At 44.8% G+C, this 21,234-nt stretch overlaps 1 long non-coding RNA gene across 1 annotated transcript; it reads right to left on the bottom strand.

The window, feature by feature from the left end:
* Positions 1-5,048: 5,048 nt before the first annotated feature.
* LOC119454240 (uncharacterized) lies at positions 5,049-9,776 on the bottom strand. The gene is made up of 3 exons (XR_005192552.2): positions 9,705-9,776; positions 7,493-7,563; positions 5,049-5,191 (listed from the first exon to the last, which is right to left on the bottom strand). It is a non-coding gene; the product is annotated as an uncharacterized LOC119454240 (long non-coding RNA).
* Between the last annotated feature and the right edge of the window lie 11,458 nt (positions 9,777-21,234).

Below are 21,234 nucleotides of genomic sequence, written 5' to 3'. Positions count from 1 at the left end.
ATTACTAATCAAATTAAGGTGATTAATGGTAACGCAACTGTACACTGGTTATGAGGGATGCCGTAATGGAGTGCTCTGCATTGATTACGGCCACCGGGGTTTTCAGCACGCACCTTAATTGAAGCAGACGTGCGTTTTTGCATTTAGTATTCCCTCTTTGAAATGCATCCGCTGCGAATGGTAATCGACTTCGCAACCTTGTGCCCAGCAGCAGACACCATAGAGTTAGTACACCAACTCTATAGAAAAAGCTGCGCAGTGGCAACCGCCAAGGTGCTGTCATGTTGGTACCTCCAATTATTGTAACACAAAAATATTCAAATATGATGCCAAAACAAGCATTTACACGCAGCGCATATTTATGGACAATGTGTAGATTCATTCCGTGCATTTTTTCAGAAAGATCTGATGGCTACTTATTGAATATTGGTGTAAATTGTGGTGTGTGAAAGGATGCGTTTACAGGCACCTGAACTTAGATGGCACCACCATACTCGTGTTACGCATCTCATCTAAATCGCATTTTGTCATCTGTGCTGCGCAGAGTAGCAACAAGTTGGCCTCCTTGTTGTTACTAATTTAAATGCATGGTGCTTGGCAAGCTTTTCTTTTAGAGTTGATTATTTCTATCATAGCTCCCTAACACCGCAGCGAAAGAAAGTTCTCCAGGCTCTCAGTGACCGATTCCCTCGACTCGATTACTGCAAACAGCAGTTATGGGTCCTTGCTTTCTAATACAATATAGAGTGAATATCATAACCCCCCCCCCCACACACACGCACTGACGTACTGCTGCCAAGATATTTACCTAAATTTTTAAAACTCTTCAACTTCTTACTGCAAAAATAATGCAAATAAGGTTTTGCACATTATGTTTTTTCTCAGTCCAGACTGATTTAGTGCTTTGCTTTACTCCCCCAAAGAAAATACAGTATAGACCACTTATAACGTAACCGCTTAGTGCAGGACCGGATATAGTGTGGCTTCTCAGACTCCCATTAATTTTCCCATAGCACTCTGTATACACGTATTGCTATAGTGCAGTTGCAGGAAACTAAATACCGGCTACAGTGTGGCTGCGTGGGAGTACGGAAGTCCGAGCGAACGAACGCTCCCCTCAAACGGGCGTCCCAAGGAGTGCTCGAGGAAGAAAGAGAGACGAAGTGGAGGAGAAGGGCACGTGTGCCAACGAACATCCGTGAGGCTGAAACCCAATCTTGAGTGCGAGTCGTGAAATAGACGGCGCGCATAGCGAGCGAGCACTGCGAAACTGCCGTCGGCCAACGCTCGCTTCACGATAACGGCAGTAAACGAAACTTCAGGGAGCGGGCGGCGCCGCCCATCATTGCGAAGGGCGCACGCGGAGACCGTGGAATGTGAGGGAGGAGGGCGGCAGGGAAGCGGATTTCGCCTCGGGAACTCCGCCGCTTCAGTGGCTTCCCTCGCCCTCCAACTCGCCCTCCAAACAGCGCCGCTGTTTCCCTCTGCGCCGTAGCCGCAGTGTGCAAGGTCAACACGTGACTAGAAGTAAGGACATAAAGGAGAAAGAAGGGTTCACTGCCACTTTCTACACGTGGCTACGATAGCGTGGCTGAGACGTGGGCATGTACACGCATGTTCCGGCGCAACGCAGATCGGCGACCTTGCGATTTGAGAGAGGTGAAATGTCCGCTGCGTTATTTTTCTTGTTCTTTGTTTCGTTCACCGCGCGCGACATTGAGGGGTCTCTCCTAAGCTTTTACTCTATGGCGGTGCTGGAGCAATGCCAGTCGGAGGCGCCGCCGCGTGATTCGGCTCAAATTAACGAGATTCGACTGTAATTGAATGCAAATGTTCTAGCCGCATTCCTCGACTGTCGCATACGCGTGGCGGCTCGGTGCACATGTTTGGCATATGTGCGGGCCTTGAAAATTGGTGCTTTGGTTATAGTGCCGTACCGCTTATAGTGCGGATATTCGCGACTCCGGCGACTTACGTTATAAGCGGTCTACACTGTATTTCAACAAGCCGTGGCACATAAAGGAGATAACTGAGAAACTCCAGTGCTGAGATCAATTAGTGCACAAAAAATCATTTGTTCACTTTTCATTCAGACTGAATGTTAGCACAAGGCAGGCAGTGTACTTGACACACATTACCCGTTAAAAGTGGAATAGCACATTGAATGCCACACTCGAGCTCACCACAAGGATTTGCTGCTGGCGGTGATATGCTGTTACGTTTATTCGGGGTCGGTGCTTCCGACAGACGGGTGGTGAAACTCTCGTTCTTTCTGCGTTTGACCTTGGCCGACGAAAGATGTTCCACATAGGATGCTGGCAAGGTTGCGAAAGCAGAAAGTTGAAAAAAATGATAAGACAATATCCATTGCACTGTCTAAACCACAAAGAGATTGCAGCAAATGTAACACATTATACGTACAAAGTGCCGACCTTCAGCTATGGTTATTCAAGGATTAGTGGAATATATGGTCATGTGTACATTTTACGTTTTCTGGGTGACCATTTTCAACCGGATTATCAGTGTTACCAATTACCGCTCAAAGCCAAGGTGCACCGTACTGTATTATAAATTTCTTGAATGTCACTGGTTTCACGGCGAGAGTTTTGTCTCATCTGAATGCATGCGCAATGCAAATTCCCAAATACCCACGAACACCAGCCATAACACTGGAATGTACGGTGACATGCGTATCAATAGGTGGACACACTCACATTTTGCTTTTTGCAAACTCACACTTTTGGCAGAATTTCTGGTTCTGACAATTGCAGCAAAATGGCAATGCATATGTAGTACTGGAAAAAAAAAAGTGCTGAGAAAGCACTGAACAGTGTCAAGAATGTGGTACTATGTTCACCACGGGTTTAAAGCAAGCATGTGGAGGGATATTTGTCCAAGATTAAGATAAAGACAGTGCTGGCAAACCTACTTTAAGCATATGCATGAAAACCGTTTTAGTGATGCAGTGTATGCAGAGTTTGCTCTAGCCTAGTGCTGTTTGACGAAATTTTCCGAGCACAAAATACAAATTTTGGTGCACTTTGGAGCAGCCATGCATTATGCTGAACAACCACAGCCCCCTGTCTGCAACTCCACCATAGTTTTGTTGACTTGGGGCACACTGTCTCCTGCCAGGAGGAAGTCCCGGTTAGCCTTCCTCTTCCACTCATGAGGCACACGTCGACCTGTATAATGACACGAGGTCCACCCATGGGAGGCCACGCCAGAGCTCATCACGAAGCACTTTGCAAATGAAGTTGCACCAGTCCAAGCGCATCTGCTTAGACACTGAAGTCCAGCTCGCTGTCCACAAGCTCATTTACAGTTAGAATGGAAGCCTTGGCCATGGAATAGGTGATGCAGAGAACCTCCTTCGTCGAAATTCGCACAGCCAGCGGCCAAGGCTGTCCCTATGTGCAAAAAAGCTAGCTGTCACTGCTTTCAGTCTGCTGACCTTCAAAAGCAGAATTTCGGTGCAAGTATGAAAGATGCTTGCAGCAAGTATTCAAGCGAAAACCAGATCTCTTACCCTTGGCTCCCCATCTGTAGTATGTGACTACATCCCCGTCACAGTTGGGAAGATCTGATTGCACCCGAGGTTTCTGCACATGCTCCAGTATTCAAATGTCGGGATGGCCTCAAGAAGTGCCGTGACACATGGGTCAGACAGTTGATGAAACTGGAAGTCTTAGAGAAGGAACTAGTAAACGATGCCGCAATCCATATCTGAGACTTCTCGACGGCATTTCACAGAGGCATGCTATATGAAGACATTGTAGGCACCACCAATGTCTTCGTTGATTTTATGCTTTCTTTTTTGTAACAGCCCCTTTGGGGACGTCAAAGTGGGGTACTGGCAGGGTTCATGCCATACTCTGACTGCGATTCCTCTCTGTTTGTGCCCTCTAAGGGGGCACCGCCAAGGCCCTAAAACATGGGGTCTAAATGACCGCAGTTATTCGACGTCAATTAGAACACAATGAATCGTGTTTAACATGGACAGATAACATGTTTTGCTTCATTTTCATCTGAAGCACAATTTGAAAAGCAAACTTTTTTTATTAGAATGGTAATCTTTAGGTACAATCCTAGGGTTGCATCCTAAAGTGCAAATGTGAAATCTGAACTTAAACAGCAATAAAAAAAGTTCTGGGGTGTAACGTGCCAAACCCAGCATATGATTATGACGCACGCCGTAATGGGGGCTCCAAAAAAATTTCGACCACCTGGGGTAATTTACCATACTTTACCACTGAACAAGGGCGTTTTTGCATTTTGCCTTCATCGATATGCGGCCACAACAGCTAGGATCCAATCCTGTGCCTTCGGGCTTAGCAGCGCAGTGCCATGGCCACTACCACCAAGGCAGGTTTCAACAGCAACAGTACTGCAGGAATAAAACTATGGTGCTTGTTCTGATTTGTTACCAAGGCAACTTTCTGTACAATAAAGTGCTAACTAAACCTGAGCACATACCTTTTGTGAGGTACATCATAATACAAAGTTTATTAACAATGATTACCTTCACACAGATGCAAGCAGCAGCGACACTATGTTTTTAGATTACCGTAACTGTTTCAGAAACATTGCTGATGCCGATTTTACCTGCTTCTGCAACTTGGCTCAATAAACTTGCTCAATGCAGGTACCACTTGGTGTCATTTCACAATTGGAAGTTTAATATGGTCAGAAACCACTTTGTCTCAAACAGAATTTGTTTTCATAAAACACGACTCAACATTATAAAAATGTACAAAGAGCTGAATCATAAACATTGGACAAAATTCGGAACGGTCAGCAGGTACGTATATACGTACTTTTTCCCCAACTCCCCATACAATTTTCACATACACCGAGACAAAACGCATTATATGAATCTATAACTTCTGGCCATGCATGTTTTATGTACACTTCACCTAGCAAAAATTGTTCCCACCAACCTTTCAAGTAGGCTGCGAGGTTGTCGAGCACATCATCACTGGCACTCACAATCTCTATGAAGTCTATAATGCAGCACTGTGCTGTTTGCGAAGCTTAAGTGGGGCCACCTCAATGGTCGGGCTACAACTTGTGGCTTGAAGCGCCAGAACCGACAGCGCCAGGATGGTAGTGATAGCGAAGTGAACATTGCATTTGCTCTTGTTTGCAACACCCAAAAATAGGAAGCGGGCTCGTAGACAGGCATGGTGCCCTAAAGAGGAAAATAAGAACAATATCAATGAAATCTGAATGGTGCCTCAAACCATGTTCAGTTGAAAGCTTTTTAACAATCCCATTTAGCAGTGCAGGAACCTTACAGGGACATAGAGACAGGTTCAGCAGTATTAGAAACTATGCTCCCAAAATAAAACCAATAAAGCCACTCTACCTTCAAAGGAGGATTGATAAGGACAGAAAATATGCAAAATTAAAATAGGGTGGCAACACCACTGCTTTTATGCTCCCATACTAGCTCACTATGACGTCATGGAATTTGACAGTGCCTGCAAGGGCCTAGCTGTCATAAAGGAGCCATAAACTGAACTTGGCAATTTCGTTTACTTAGCAACGGCTTTTACAAAGACAACTTGAGCTTCGTGATGTCACATTATTGTCGAAGTGCTCAGGTCCCGGCACAAAATTCAAGAAATGGAACTTATTTTCACTTCTAATAATCATCCTATTACCACAAATATACAAAAAGAATAATTTAACAAGTAGCAGTATCAGTCTAAACTGATTTCGTGTCTATGTCCCTCCAAGAAATACTGTACTATAAAAAATGTTTCTGAAATGTGCAGCAGTATTTCAGCCACAGATGATTGAAGAGACAGAATTTTATTGTTTTTCATTGCATGCTCTTTTGAATGCTCAAGTGCAATAGCACAACAAAGCCTCCATAGGTCCACAGGCACTGCAAGCTACCAGTGAGAACCTATATGACACTCTTTTTTCACAGCAGAATCGACACAGCTGTACCAAGTAAAGCTGAGAAAGTGACACCACACAATGTCTTGTATTCTTTGTTTCGCTTCCAATTATGAATGCACACCAACATTACAAACAGATAGATTTCACATTGAGTTTCATTATGCTACCACTGCCGCAAGGCATGCTGGTAGTATCGTAGTAGTCCCAAGTGGGCTGAAGGCAAAGTGTGGCAAGAATGGTGTTGCAGTTGTACCATCACAAACCTGCTTTGCCCTTGATATCAGAAGGTAGGGCGCTGAGAATAAAAAGATTACACAAGAGAGGGATTGAAGAGATGCACTTCCCAAACTTCTTCATAAAATTACCAGGAAGTTTCCATATGAGATTGCCAGTGGCATTAGCCTGAACTTTGCCTTTTAAACACAAGTACAGTGAGAAAGTGGCAAGGACTACCATCATAATGGTGCTGGCAAGGCCACTGCGCATGCACTTTGAACATGGTGAAATCATTGTTTTCTGTTCTTCGGACATTTTTATTTCTTCTACAGATATCCGATACTCCTAGCTATGGTAGAAATCTGCATTAGGTCCACTCTCGCACAGTGTGGCATGCTACATGCAGAAAAAGATCAATCAATACCCTTTATCTCCCACAACTGGGAAGCCAGTTAGTTGCTTGGTTAAGTGCTGATGCAAGAAGTACATATAAGATGGCTTATTTTTCAGGAAAATGAAACTGATGTCCCAATTGTATGCACTGGCGACAGATTTAATGGCGTTTTCACATTAGTTTATTTTTTGTGCACTCCGCAACACTTACTAGGCTGAGATTATGTTCCTTTTTAACAATTATTTAACTAGCATCAACTAAACCTTGCCACAATCTGCAACTTCACGAGCGGAGTGGGGAGGCATCACAAACTTGCCGTCCTTTTTTTTTCAAATTTATTGTTTATTTCAACATACTGCAGCCCCAGAAGGCTACCGCAGGAGTTGGGAATACAAGATACAAAGACTGCAATGATGAAAACAACATACAAAGCAAAATCAATTGTTACCAATACATAAAAGGTATCAACAGGCGATAAAGATTGAGCATGACCAGGTAAACCATTCCAGTGTTCTATTTTTCAGACAAAAAACTATTTAAAAACCTCGGAGCGGTAATGACAAGGAGATATATTTAACTCGTGGTGTCCAGTGAATGTTGGTCAAGCGGATCTGATGCAGTTGCCGAGTAAAAGAAATCGTGAAGAGTTATTCAGCGCATCAAAAAACTTTGAAGATTAGATGTGGCAAAGGGAAGAGAGAACAGAAAGAGCTAATTACAAAGAGCTAAGCGAAATACTTGTCGTGACAATAAACGAAGCACCCAGCTTTCTTCAAGACAGACTAAATTTTTAGATATTCACACTGAAATCAGGCTTTGTACGTTGTCTATAATTCCATTGCACATGGCATTCAACTTCATAGCATTCTGTTCAGTGGCACTTCAGTTTTCTCCAATATATACAGAGCGAGCAAGGAATATGTATTGATGTAAGAGTGCTGTTGCTCCGACCATAGCAGATTGCAAACTTACCACACAGCTGCTTCTTTATACTTGAAAATGTCTTTCCAGGGTTGAAGTTATCAATGCTGGCACTTGGGTTACTAGAAGAAATTAAAAAATCCTAAATTGTACACCTAACGATGAAATTAATTCCTTAATGCATGCAACTACAACAGTTTAACACTCTAGGAACCAATTTCGCCAAAAATCATCAGAGAAAACTAGTTTGAAATTGTTGATTCCCTTGATGGATCCCACATCCCCTTCAGCACATACCTTGAGATAGACATAACTGGGAGGTGTGATGTACACACAGGTATGTCTATACCTGTCATAGATCAACTACATATAAACATTCCAAATGACTGAAATGCTGAAGCAGCAGGTAATGGAAGCACAATGTGTACAACATCAAACACCATGGCTGAAATTCTTGTAGCAACTTCAAATCGAACAATAAAAAGTTTTAAAACATGGGACGCAAAGATAAAGAACTGTACCGGCCAGGCGTACAAAAGAATGCAGAGAGAGTGCAAGAGGTATGGAAAGGAGTTTGGTTTTTAGGTATTTAAATCCGCTTAGGGACATTATTTTTAAAGCTCCCTATAATTGATTTATCAAAACACACATTACTACCACCACCCCACTAAGGTCGCCAGTTCTATGCCATATAACAACATATATCCACACATATAACAGAAATGCATTATGGAAGTGGAGTTGCTCAAGTGTGCTAGTTCTGTGTTCAAAACAATGCTCAGCAAAAATATTAGCAAGCAATTTCATTCTTTCCATTGCGCTGAAAAGCATCTACCAACAAATCAAGTTCTGCAAGTTATAATTTGCTAAACTCCCATAATGCATTTATGTAATGTGTGTATGTTCCTTTCTTGGGCAGTGCAGCTGACACGGAAGCCTCCACTTCACTTCACTAACTTAAAGTCCCCGGTTAGGGGGTATTACATAAGGGGTGGGTTTACAAATAAAGGTTACAGGGAGTGATCTTCGTGACAAACAATATGCATTAAGTTGTCCGCAAAGGTTGATGAACACGTGATGGCTGCAATGTCACGGGGAAGGCCATTCCAGTCCACAGCTGTGCGAAGAAAAAAGAGGCTGCAAAAATAGTGGTGCAAGCACGTGCAATTGAATAAAAATGGAGCTTGCCTTCTTTAAAAAGGCACACACGTACTTTACAAAAGCACAGCTTACTTTTGCAATAATTATGAGAACTGTAGTTCTACGCATTCATTGTGAAACATTTTGGCGATTTCGTAATGAGATTTTCTGTGTAACCGACACACATGAAGACGAATGCTGTTGGGGCAAAGGTAAAGAATGCCAGGCCCAAATGACAATTATTTTTCCTTTGGGTGTATGTAAACTAAAATCACCGTGTGAATGAAGGATATCACTAGGAATCGGTTTACAGAAACTGGCAAAGTCCTGGTGGCACTATTAACATTGGTGCGGCTACACTAGTTTGAGCTAAATCAATGTGTCATGTTCTTGTATAAACCTTTGTCGTGTGCATCGATTGATAACTAAAGCAGCCTTTTGCACTAGAGGAATTGGTCAAACAAGCATTCGTGCATTTTCATTCATTTTGCAAGAGGAATTGTAGCTTCACAACTGACTTAAATTGTCGGCACATCATATCAATATACAGGACTGAAAAGCAAAAAATTGCAGCATGTGCCCAAGCAAACACCCTGAACTCACACATACCAGGGAATAGCTTTAGGAGAGGAAGTTATTTAAAATAAACTTTCTTCAGCATAAGATTTCAAGATTGCCCCTCAAGTAGCTTTTGGCCAAATTTGCTTTCATCTATGAATGCCATTTTGCCCATGACTTTATTTTAAAACCCATTCTCACAGCACTAACTAATGGAACATTACAGTGGTCGATTTCAAACGCTCTCGCGGTATGGTTTACAGTCGACTGGGCAAAATTGAGCGCGGTGGATACATTTTCGTGGTTTATTCAGAGTACCATGCCTTCGGAGTGCTCGAAGATGCTCCCACCTTTGACCTGCGAGTACAACAGAGCTGTGACAAACCCATCACGTGGCTACTCTGATTACTCTGCGAGCATCCTACGTTCCTGGAGCAGGCTTCTCTGGCTCCAATCTCAAGAGGACTCTGCATTATTGCAAACTGAGTTGGAGATCGGTAGGAACCAGTTGAACGTATCATAAGGCCATGCAATCGCCTCAACACCGGATGCTAGCAAGACTCACACGGTTGACAACAGCTTGAGCAGCTGCAAGCCATCCTGTAGGTCCGAGACGGCCCGAACGTTGATGTTATAGCAGGCCAGCTGCATAATAACAAAAGTACAGCACATTACGAGTGCTTCTGTTCTCTTTTTTTAGACAAAACAAAGCTCAGTTGAACGGGATTCCTGTGAAACACAACCGATGAGACAAAACAAAGGGCTTGTGGTAAGCATCATAATCAGGGTTTGTACAGGTTTCCAAGGTAAAAATTCAAGGATATTCAAGGACTTTCCAGGACCTGTCACAGGTTTTTCAAGGACTCAAAATGGCATCCAAAGTAGAATTTCTATACTCTAAGATTTCCAAAATGACTAGTTTTATAACTCTTGTAATAAATAATGTTTATCACAATTATAATAAAGATGTCTAGTCTTGATAACTTCTCAAGAACATAACACCAAATGAACGCTTACAACAGCGGCTGAGACTTCTCCAGTATAGGCAGGGTAAAGTTCACCAAACATATTCAAAACATTCCGCAGTGTTATTGCACTAATATCAAAATAAATAAATGTAAATCACAATGACGTTAATAATAACTAGCCCTGATCACTTTGCTAGTTCACAACAATACCGAAAAAAAGTTCACCAAACACAATGAACACTCCCAACAGCTACTGACTTCTCCAGTATTAACAGGGCAAGCTTACCAAAACATTTCCAAAACATTCAGTGTAGTCTTGCTACACATTCATTATAACAAATAAATGTATATTGCAATTATGTAAAACATGCCTAGTCTTGATCACTTCTCAAGTCTGCAATATTAAAAGTTCCACAACGAGCACTCACAACAGCTGCTCAGGCTTCTGCAGTATTAGCTGGGTTGATTCATCAAACATTTCCAAAACATTTAGCATAGTGTTATTGCACTTATACTACATAATAATAAATGTGCACCACAATTACATTTAAAATGTCCTGTCTTGATGCCTTCTCAAGTCACAATATTAAAAAAGTTCACAACACACAACAAGTGTGTACAACAGCTGCTCAGATTTGTCTTGTATTTACTGGGTTCACCAAACAGTTTCTAAACATTAGCATAGTTTGATTGCGCATATTTATTAATAAAAATGTATATCACAACTATATTAAAACGTTGAGTCTTGATCTCTTCTCAAGTCCACAATATTGAAAAAAAAGTTAATAAATGTTCACAACCATTGCTGGGACTTTTCTTGTATCACCTTGGTATTGTTTACCACAATTAATAAGAAACCTCCAGCCCTGAACACTTTTTCTGGTCACAACACAATAGAAATGTTCACAATAAACTATAGCAAGTTCACAACAGCTGCTGGGACTTTTCTTGTATAAGCTGCGTGATGTTTAGTAGCTCTTCAGCTTTACTTTTCGCTGCCTTCCGCAAGCTGTTGGACTTCACCACAAATGTAATATCATTTGATGCTTCTGCTTTTTCGGAATAGCGATCAGCTGAAACAGTCAAATCAGCGATGACTGCTTCCAGTTCCCTTTTCCTTTTCTTCACGTTGTCGATCTCATCATTGATCAGACGTCTTTTTGAGCGCCTCATGTCGTCAAGTTTCTCCTGTTTTTGAGCCTAAAGGTGCGCATTGTAGCGGTTCCTTGCTGCTGACACTGATGTCCTCAGCTTCTTTGTGATAGGGACACTCAGAATACTACCAGCTTTGTCTACTGCATCACATATCATGCGTTGCGATATGTAGGACAGGTCTGCGAGGTTCTCTACGGCAACTTGACGGTTTATGCTAAACCCACGCTCGACTGTTGCTTGTCCATGGCTGAGAACAAGTAGCAATTTGACAACAATCCAAAGCTCGACATAAGAGGAATTTAAGCCCATAAGCTGATAAAAGAACTCATCCAGCCTATTTAGACCCTTCTGAAAGAGCCGAAGCTGATTCCTTTCCTGTTGTAACAACTGTGTATTCAGCTAAAACAGAGTCTCGTTGCTTTTCGTCAAATCTGAGCTGTGATGAGAGCATCAACCACTTTCCTCAGGCGTAAGAGACACCATCGTGCTTGCAGCACATGAGCCGTGGGTCTAGGCAGGACAGGCTTCTGACTAGGATTGACTTCAAAGGGCTTTTGTCGAATTTTTTTTGTCACAGCTATCAAAAACTGCTTGCATTCCATTTTGATCTGAACACATCTTTTGTACTTGCTTTGCAGTCTTTGATAATCTGCTCGCACATGTGGCCTATGCCCACTTTTTCCAGTGGAAGATGTTTGTCCACATCTTCAATGTTTAGCCTGAGAAGGCAACTGATCCCTGCTGCAGACAAAATTTAGCATTTCATGAACTTCATCAGCAGCTTTCTTATACTGTCTCCAGGTCTCTTGCCAGAAAGAAACCTAGGTTTGTCTACTTGATATTCTATCAAGAAGGGTCTGACAGCCATGGCAACAGGGCAAAGTTCAGCTTTGCCAGGACAAGTTGGTCACGAAGGAACCCACACAAGTTCTCGAAAGATGCGCACCTTGGTAGGGTCACATTCTTACTCCTTGCTGCTTCTATGTATTTTCTGATGTCGCTCCAAAGAAGTAGTGCCCTTTCATAACACTGACATTCTCCACCCAGCGATGCGCCACAAACTTCAGTGGAATGTGCTCTGCCCTGTTAGATGTTATAGTTCAGGAAATCCTAGGTGGAGATAAGTAATTAAAGGGAAACAGACATCCACCCAAATGTAGCAATTTGCTACTATGGAAACCCAACTGGGTTCCTCGAAAAAAGCCTCGCAGTTGAAGAAAAATTCGTCCTGGTCCGGCACTCGAACTTGGACCACCGCCTTTCCGGGGCAGCCGCTCTACCATCTGAGCTAACCAGGCGGCTAGCAGATGGCAGGGCAAAGTCGAATTTGTCGACAACTCAAAGCAAAGGCAAGTGTTTGATGTTATAGTTCAGCGGAAATCCGCTAGGTGGAGATAAGTAATTAAAGGGAAACTGAGACATCCACCCAAATGTAGCAATTTGCTACTATGGAAACCCAACACGGGTTCCTCGAAAGAAAGCCTCACAGTTGAAGAAAAATTCGTCCTGGTGTTATCACTGTAAAATGTTCCCTTCGTGCTGAGGAGTTGTCAAAGAGCATGCTCAGACTTGACAGTAGACATCAAGTCCCCATTTACTGGCCACGACACCTGCCCTATAAGCATTATGAATTGTGTGCAGGCCACAAGTGCCCAGATCAACACACTGCACTTGGTAGTTTTCACGCAAATTTGCATGCAGGGACCTAAATAAATTTAGGTTAACATTTGGTCCATCCATTGAAATTTGGGCAATCTTTCCAAGCGGTAAAGGTTCGAGGGCTTTTAACTTTTCCTGGATGTCTTCAGCGGTCGCGTGCCCCATGAAGACTGATGTGAGATATCTTGTTGCGACATTGTGCGAGGAATTCCCAGAACCTCACATCTACGTCCATTTGTTTCTGGTGCAGAAACTCGTTTCCAGATTCGTCGAAAAGCACGACGTAGCAGTCCGAGTTTTCAATCTCCTGCTGCAAAGCTGCTTGAAAAAAGTGTCTAAGCCCGTGGCACGCTATGTAAGATCATTTCTTTTCTCCTCGCAGGAAAAAGCTTTGTCCAGCTCACTGTCCGGGAACATGCGTCTGAACAGATTGGCGGTTTGTGACGACGACCTGTATGGATAATGGCTGGTAACCACCTTCAGAGTCCACAAGATTTCAGCGTCCTGTGACCATCTCATAGGTCCTTACAAGCACCCTCTAAATCCATCGCCTGCGATGAAAACTGCGTGGTGGGTCTTTCGCTTGTGCTAGCACGCCGTTCGTCTGTCCTCGGAGCAAGGTAGTTTAGCACACCGCGCTTCCTGCCGCCGCCCTTCATTACGCCACTGTGCTTCGCACTCTTCATGTGGCTCTTGAGAGCCGACTCACCCATTGCCGCAATGTTGAACGTTTTCCACATGGTTTACATGTGGCTCGGTGCGGATCCATCATGTCCGGCGCAACCCAGTTCTTGTAGCTGTCCGTTGCTAAGCCACATGCTTTGAAATTTTGCACTTCCCGGCATTATTCTAATGTTTCTCAGATGATCCCGCTGACAAAGACGGAGGTTCACCTTTAAACTCCAGTTGTGCACAGGCATCCATCACAACACAACACACGTGCACCACACACTCGATACCAAATACAAAGCGCCATGCTTTGAACACGGCAATAGTAGAGACACAAGAGAACACCGATCGGACTCCTGCCAATGTTGCCAGCAGCTCAACGAGAATCCGCTATCCATGTAGCACTAATGTCTCTGCACAAATTTACCAATAAAATACTGCGTGGAGTCAATTGTTAAGCTTCAGATGGCTGTTTATTAGGACTGGAACTTCTGGTATTGGGCAGTACAATGTTTTTCTTTTTGTTTTTTACTTTCAGCTCTGATGGTAGCACAACGGTAAGCGATATTCGTGAAAGTGCTCGCTACATAAACAAAGGCACTGAGCCTCAGTGGTAAAGTTGCTCCACTATAGCTCTCTTTAGCTTCACCTCGCGTGCAAGAGGGAAAGTGGGACAAGGCAGACCGACGAGCGAGGAGTGAACGAACGATAGGGTGAAGAAAGCAGCGTAAACACTGCCAGCCAAGCTAGCACCGAAGCGCGGTACGCATCTCTCGCTTCGTTTGAGGTTTGACGCGGTGAAGCCTTTTATTTTTTCCGCGCAGTTCTGCAAAACTGAACCATTGCACTCACGCCGGCGTATTGTTTATGAAATGGGGAGTTTGTCAATTCCACGCCGATCTACCACAGAACGGAGGTCGCAATGTCGATATCAGAGTGCATTGCTCACGAAATTCAAGGATTTTCAAGGAGGTAAAAAAAATTCCAGGACTTTCAAGGGCCTTGAAAATGCACTTTTCAATTTCAAGGGTTTTCAAGGGTTTCAAGGACCTGTACGCACCCTGATAATGCTTAAAAATTGCCCTGCAACACTTTTTATCTAAGTCTGGAAATGCATTTCACAATCATTGACACTTTTCATGATCCCTTAAGCTGTACGGAAACTCAGAAGAAAAAAAAAGACTACTGCAACGCTCCCAGCAGGCTTTCTGGTGGTATTTCCTGCCTCACCAGAAGGTGAGGCAGGCAAATACCACTTGTTTTTGGTGTCTAATGTGACCTTCTATGGATGAATTTACCTTCAAGCTGCACGTCATGTAGTCGACGTTGCATGCTGTCTATATTATGTCTAAAGCAGTAGTGCTAAGCTAAAACAATTTTTCACTGAATGACATTAAAAAAAAAAGTTTCTTCAGTAAAGATCACCACACACGATGTGAAACTGATAACACATTTTAGGGCGGCTCAAGTTAGAGCACTAGTGCAGTTCGTTTAAGCAGTGGCTTTGGAACTTGTTCTCATGGGAGAAACCAGGAAACCTCATCGATTATAATGTAATAGCCATTAAAAAAGGGAAACATAGCATGAACTGTAGCAAGAGACTCAAATAGCAAATATAAACCACACTCGAGCGAAAAAGAAATTCAACTTTCGCTGTATTGATGGTTTAGCGAGTTTCATAGTATGCCACTATTTTTGCCAGTGTTAAATTTTTCAGAAATTGAAAATCTCGCAAAATGAAGCACCGAATTAACCCTGTAAGTTTGCTTTGGAATTGTATTGCAGTATAGCCGATAAATATATGGACTGGATCACAAAAAAAAAAAAAATTAAGTCCGAAGCGGACAAAATTGGTTTCATTTGAGGTTAAGACATTGGCAGAACCCACGAAATCCAACATCATGTAACATGTATTTGTAGTACATAAGGAGGTACCGTGGAACGTTCTTGTAACAGCAGTACACAGAATTGCGATGTCTGTGTACTACAGGTGTGCTTGGTTGGGCACGCCAAGCCCGTCTGTAGTAGAGTTACTGTATATGCTATATGCCATATACAGTAACTCTAGCCCCTGTAGCACACACCTTAGCCAACCCAGAGCAACAAATCAATCATCTTTCAACTGCATTGAATTATGGCGGTTTTACGTGCCGAAACTACGATTTCATTATGAGACACGCCGTAGTGGAGCACTCCGGATTAATTTCGACAACCAGGGGATCTTTACCGTGCCCCAATGTGCGGGAAACAGGGGTTTTTTGCATTTCGACCCCATCGAAATGTGGCCGCTGCGGCAGATATTTTATCCAGCGACCTTGTGCTTAGCAACGCAACCGACAGCCGCTAAGCCACCCCTGTGGGTTGTCATCATCTTTTAACTAGCTGTTCCTAAATCGTTAGCTTCCAACATGCTAGACCAAGTAAAAGAACAACCAAACACACGCGAACGACTGTTCCTGCAGCGAAACAGCTAGCCACAGTGAAGCAGACTTCAAATCGGGCTGTCAATATCTAACAGAGGCAATATGTGACTGACAAGCAAATATCGGTCGCTGCCGCCCGAAAAAAACCCTTTCGAAACAAAATAATGATTTGAGACGTACCCATTGTATGACTGCTGCTTCCCTTTTTTCCTCTCGGCATCCTTCGGAAAGAATGAGCCAAGCTACAAGTTAAATAGACAGGAAACGGTCACATAAAAATAACCACCTGCCGGCCTGCGTCTCTTGCACGAAGGTTGATGACGGGACATTTCAATCATCGCGCGAGCAGTTCTGCGGACGCAGAGTGGAAACACGAGCGTCGCGCGCCCCAGGCAACACCCAGGGCGGGAGAGGGCACTGCCGTCGGCGGCGATGGTAGTTCCTCAGCTGACTGGGTCTACCGTGTTTCGGTTTCGAACATTTGCAAATGCAATATATACAAAAAAAAAAAAATACTTGCACTTCCCGTACAAGCTTTCTGTTACAAGCTGCAACATATGAAACAGGTTTGTTTGTGGAAAAATGGAAAAGTTATAATAGAAATGAAATTCATTGTTCCTCCGCACAAGTGGTACAATTAGTAAAAGTTAAGAGGGGAAAAAAAGTTTGAACGGCTATAAAGACGTATTATTGCTCGATGTTTTAAGTGGAACGATCATCATGCTAGAGTGAATCAGAGTGAGTCAAAATCAACTCCCGTGTTCCTCCTTCTTTTTCTTTTCCTTTTTTTTTCTGTTTAGAGGTATGTTCGTCCTTCGTAGCCACAGGGTAATTTCTGTGCGGCAGCTTGATCTCTCAAGTAAATGCTATTATATTATTACGATATCATCTAGAGATGCTCAAGAGACGAGCCGCCGCGAGAAAGACGATGAAGTGTGTCTGGACTTTTGGCGCGAGCAAGGTGTCGGCTTGGCGGTTCGTCTCTTGGGCGTCACCAGTTCTCTAGCTGCCCTCCTCGTCCCCGGCAGTCATTTTCTGCTCCATACCGCAACCCGTCCGAATGGCGTACCCCTGATGACAGGCCGATCTGCTTCCACTGCTGTCGCATCGGCCACGTCGCTCGTCACTGCCGCAACCGATGGCCACCACCTGCTCGGACGTACGCCGACGCTTATTCCTGTACCTTTCGACCTACTGTTCCTTATGCTACCCGCCATGAACCCGTTGCCGCTGATGCCCCAGCTCCGAACCTTCGCTACAGCCGCTCGCCCTCACCTCGACGCCATCAGTCTCGTTCACCCCAACCCCGCCGCTTTTCTTCGCCTCCCATCGCCTCCCGGATCCAGCCGGCAAACTAGCCACTGTAGCTTCTGGAGGTGAAGCTGCGTTGTCGACCCTGCCCTCAAATCCTCTGCTCACGTTGCCTACGAACCAAAACCTTCTTGACGTTGACGTTGGCGGCTATCGTGTCACTGCACTGATCGATACCGGAGCCCATATTTCTATTATGAGTGCTGTCTTCCGACGACGACTCAGAAAGCTCCTCACCCCAGCGTCGACACGCGTCGTCCGCGTTGCGGATGGATGTACTGTCCCTATCGTCGGCATGTGTACGGCCCGTGTCAGCATCGCCGGCCGCCACACTTCTGTGCTCTTCACCGTGCTTGCTCATTGCCCCCACGACCTAATTCTCGGCCTCGATTTTCTCTCCGCGCATTCTGCTATTATTGACTCCTTCGCCTTGAGTTGCCGATCCTCGCAGAACCTCGTGATGCACCCCAGTGCCGCTTACGCCCCACCGGCTTTATTCGCCTGCCGCCAAAGTCATTAGCTTATGTTGAACTGATGTCTTCCCCACCTGTTCCTGATGGCGAGTACCTCGTCACTCCTCTGCCCGGCATTCCACTACAGTATGACGTCACCGTGCCTCACAGTGTTCTTACTATATTAATGACAACTGCACTCGAATGCCTATCTTTAACTTTGGATTGGCAAAGCAAATTCTCCCGCAAGGTATTTGCCTTGCCAAGTTTGATTGTCTCGGCGACCATCAAGTGGCGGCTTTATCAACCGATGGTTCTTCCGAACATGGCGGGCCCCTCGCGCCAGCCTCGTGCGCCGATCCCACATAAAGAAAATGGTTGCGACAGCCTGTCCTCTGCGCAGGCTGAAGACCTTTGCCAAGTGTTATCGTCGTACCGAATATTTTCGACTTCGACGATCGCCCTTTAGCCAGACGCTCGCGGTCAAGCATAGGATTCCTACTGGCGATGCTACGCCCATTCACCGACGACCATATCGACTTCCTGCGACGGAACGCCGAGTAATTAAAAATGAAGTAACAAAATGCTAGATAAAACATCATTGAGCTTCTTCGAGTCCCTCTATGGCGTCACCTGTTGTGGGTTAAAGAAGGACGGCACGTGGCGCTTCTGTGTAGACTACCGTCATTTTGAACAAAATTACTAAGAATGACGTCTACCCCGCTCCCACGTATCGACCACGCCCTTGACTGCCTTCATGGTTCCAGCTATTTCTCTTGTATTGATCTTTGCTCTGGATACTGGCAGATTGCTGTTGACGATATGGACAGAGAAAAAACCGCGTTCATAATGCCTGATGGCCTATACCAATTTAAAGTAATGCCGTTTGGATTATGCAATGCCCCTGCCACCTTTGAGCGTATGATGGACTCCTTGCTCCAGGTTTTAAATGGTCCCGTGTCTCTGTTACCTCGACGACGTCATCGTCTTCTCGCCAACGTTCGACACTCACCTTGAGCGTCTAACTAACTGATGTATTTTGACAGGCGAAGCTGCAACTCAACTCGTCCAAATGTCGTTTTGGCCGCCGCCAATTACGGTTCTGGGCCATCTCGTCGACGCTTCCGGAGTACAGCCTGATCCCGACAAAACTCGCGCTGTCCGAGACTTCCCGGTTCCGAAGACAGCCGCAGATGTTCGCAGTTTTGTTGGGTTATGCTCGTACTTTCGTCGTTTTGTTCAATTTTGCGGCAATTGCTAGACCCCTCACTAATCTGTTGAAGAAAGGCATACAATTTTCGTGGGGTACTTCAGCAGCCACCGCGTTCTCTCGTCTCGTCATCTTCTCACCTCCCCACCCATTCTCGCCCACTTCGACCCTGATGCCCCTACAGAATTGCGTACAGATGCCAGCGGTCATGGCGTGGGCCGTCTTAGCCCAGCGTCAGGGTGGCCAGGATCGCGTTATTGCTTATGCAAGCCGTCTCCTATCACCATCGGAGCGCAACTATTCCATTACGAAAGGGAATGCCTTGCTGTAGTCTGGGCAGTTGCGAAGTTCCGGCCTTACCTTTACGGTCGTCCTTTCTCCGTAGTCATGGACCATCATGCCCTCTGCTGGCTCTCATCGCTAAAAGATCCTACAGGCCGGCTTGGTGGATGGGCTGTGAGGCTACAAGAGTTTTCTTATTCCGTGGTCTACAAGTCTGGCCGCCTGCACCAAGACGCTGACAGCTTGTCGCGTTACCCTGTTGACGACTCTGACTCCTCCAATATTGACAGTGCTGCTTGCGTTTTCTCAGTGTTCAAGCTCCTTAATTTCGCCGACGAGGAACGTCGTGATGCCTACATCAGAGCACTCATCGACCGTTTTGAACACGCTCCGGCCGATACTACTCTACGCCTCTTCGTCCTCCGCGACGGTACTCTATTCGGAACTCAAATGAACTGCAGGGGCGCTGCGAAAATTGGCCGCGTCTGGCTACACTGTGCAACATGGCGGTTATACGGAGGTCCCCGCGTCGCCGAAACCGCTGTGTTTGATGTACAGTACACAGTAGTTTGATGATTTTCGTGCAGTGTGATGCCGGTTTGCGCTGTTTTGTGGAAGGAAAGCGAGTAGCTTACGCCGACCAAATCATTTTAGCCGATCTGAGAGAGGCACAGTGGTAATGAGGCTGAAGTGGTCGCACGATGTGTGCAACATCTGGCGTGACAGCGGACCCGCGCGAGATTCTCATGAAAATTACCAATGTATTCTTGAACCCATTGGTCGTGGAACCGAAGTACTTGTGCACTGTTGGATGGTCGGAAAAGTACAAGCACGTTTCTGCTGCTTTGAGTCACTGTTAAGGCGCGATAGATAGTCCGGTGTTTCGAGCGTGCGAGACAGCGGCCGGCGAAGTTGGATACGTCACGCTGGCCTCGCCAGGATTGCCGAAATATTACAATTAACCTGCTCAGTTTGGTACTTTAACATGGCCCGCAGCAGGCACCGACTTGCTCGATCAGCTGTTGCGAGTACATCCGGATAAATGCGCAGCCGGCGCGCACTTGCTCATTGTTGTTGCCTTAACACATTTTCGTTCGGAAGGCGCAAACTCTGCACGCTCTTTTCAGTCCAGAGAGCAAGCGAAGCTAAAATCAAGCTTTGCACTTTATCGCGAGCATGCACTACGAATCTGTGGCGAACCTTTCTCACTACTTTTGCGTTCCTGTTATCTATTTTACATTCAAGATTTGCGCAACGTGACTGTTGCTTCGCTTAGCTGTAGTTATTCCAGTAGTTGGCGCATTGTTTTCTCTCGTAGAGACAATACGATAAATAAGAAACCGAAATATCTGCTTACTACAACAAAAACACATTTGCACACCATGTACATGTATCGCTTGTGCTGCGTGGCCTGACCATGATTGATTACTCCCCGCTGTCTACGAACATGTCGCTTATGGCTGCTGTGTAAACTAATGAAATAAACAAATGTTTCTGTGTAAATTAATGTTAACTAAGCTACTGCATTATGAATCTAATTAATTTTCATGTTATTCTATAATTTATGTATCCTGCACTTTAAGTGGCCAGAACTGTGTTCGCCTCAGAACTGTCAGTTTCCTTCAGACACTGATAAGAGATACAATTGCTTTGATAATTACGCATTTTCAAATGAGCACCTACTAATTTGCACTAGTTACACGGATAGCGTGTCCAGGTCGCAAGGAAGGCGTACCGCTATGCCACCCCACAGTTATTTTGCATGCTGGCGCGTACATGTTGTGCTTACATAGAACGATTTACCGACGTTACCCGGGAGTACCTGAAACTCCGATGTAACGATCGATTTTCGCTGATGTACCATACTCGGTAGTTCCACGTTGTGCACCGCATGTATCCGATATAACAGCTTTAATAGAGAGTTTTAGATTAGGGGGACGCAAGCGTAGGGGCCCGCTAGCGCTTG

The sequence above is a fragment of the Dermacentor silvarum genome, chromosome 1, assembly GCF_013339745.2.
Source record: "Dermacentor silvarum isolate Dsil-2018 chromosome 1, BIME_Dsil_1.4, whole genome shotgun sequence".
Classification (NCBI taxonomy): Eukaryota; Metazoa; Arthropoda; class Arachnida; order Ixodida; family Ixodidae; genus Dermacentor; species Dermacentor silvarum.
Note: the sequence above shows the minus strand (reverse complement) of the source record. Positions and strands in the feature narration are given on the sequence as shown.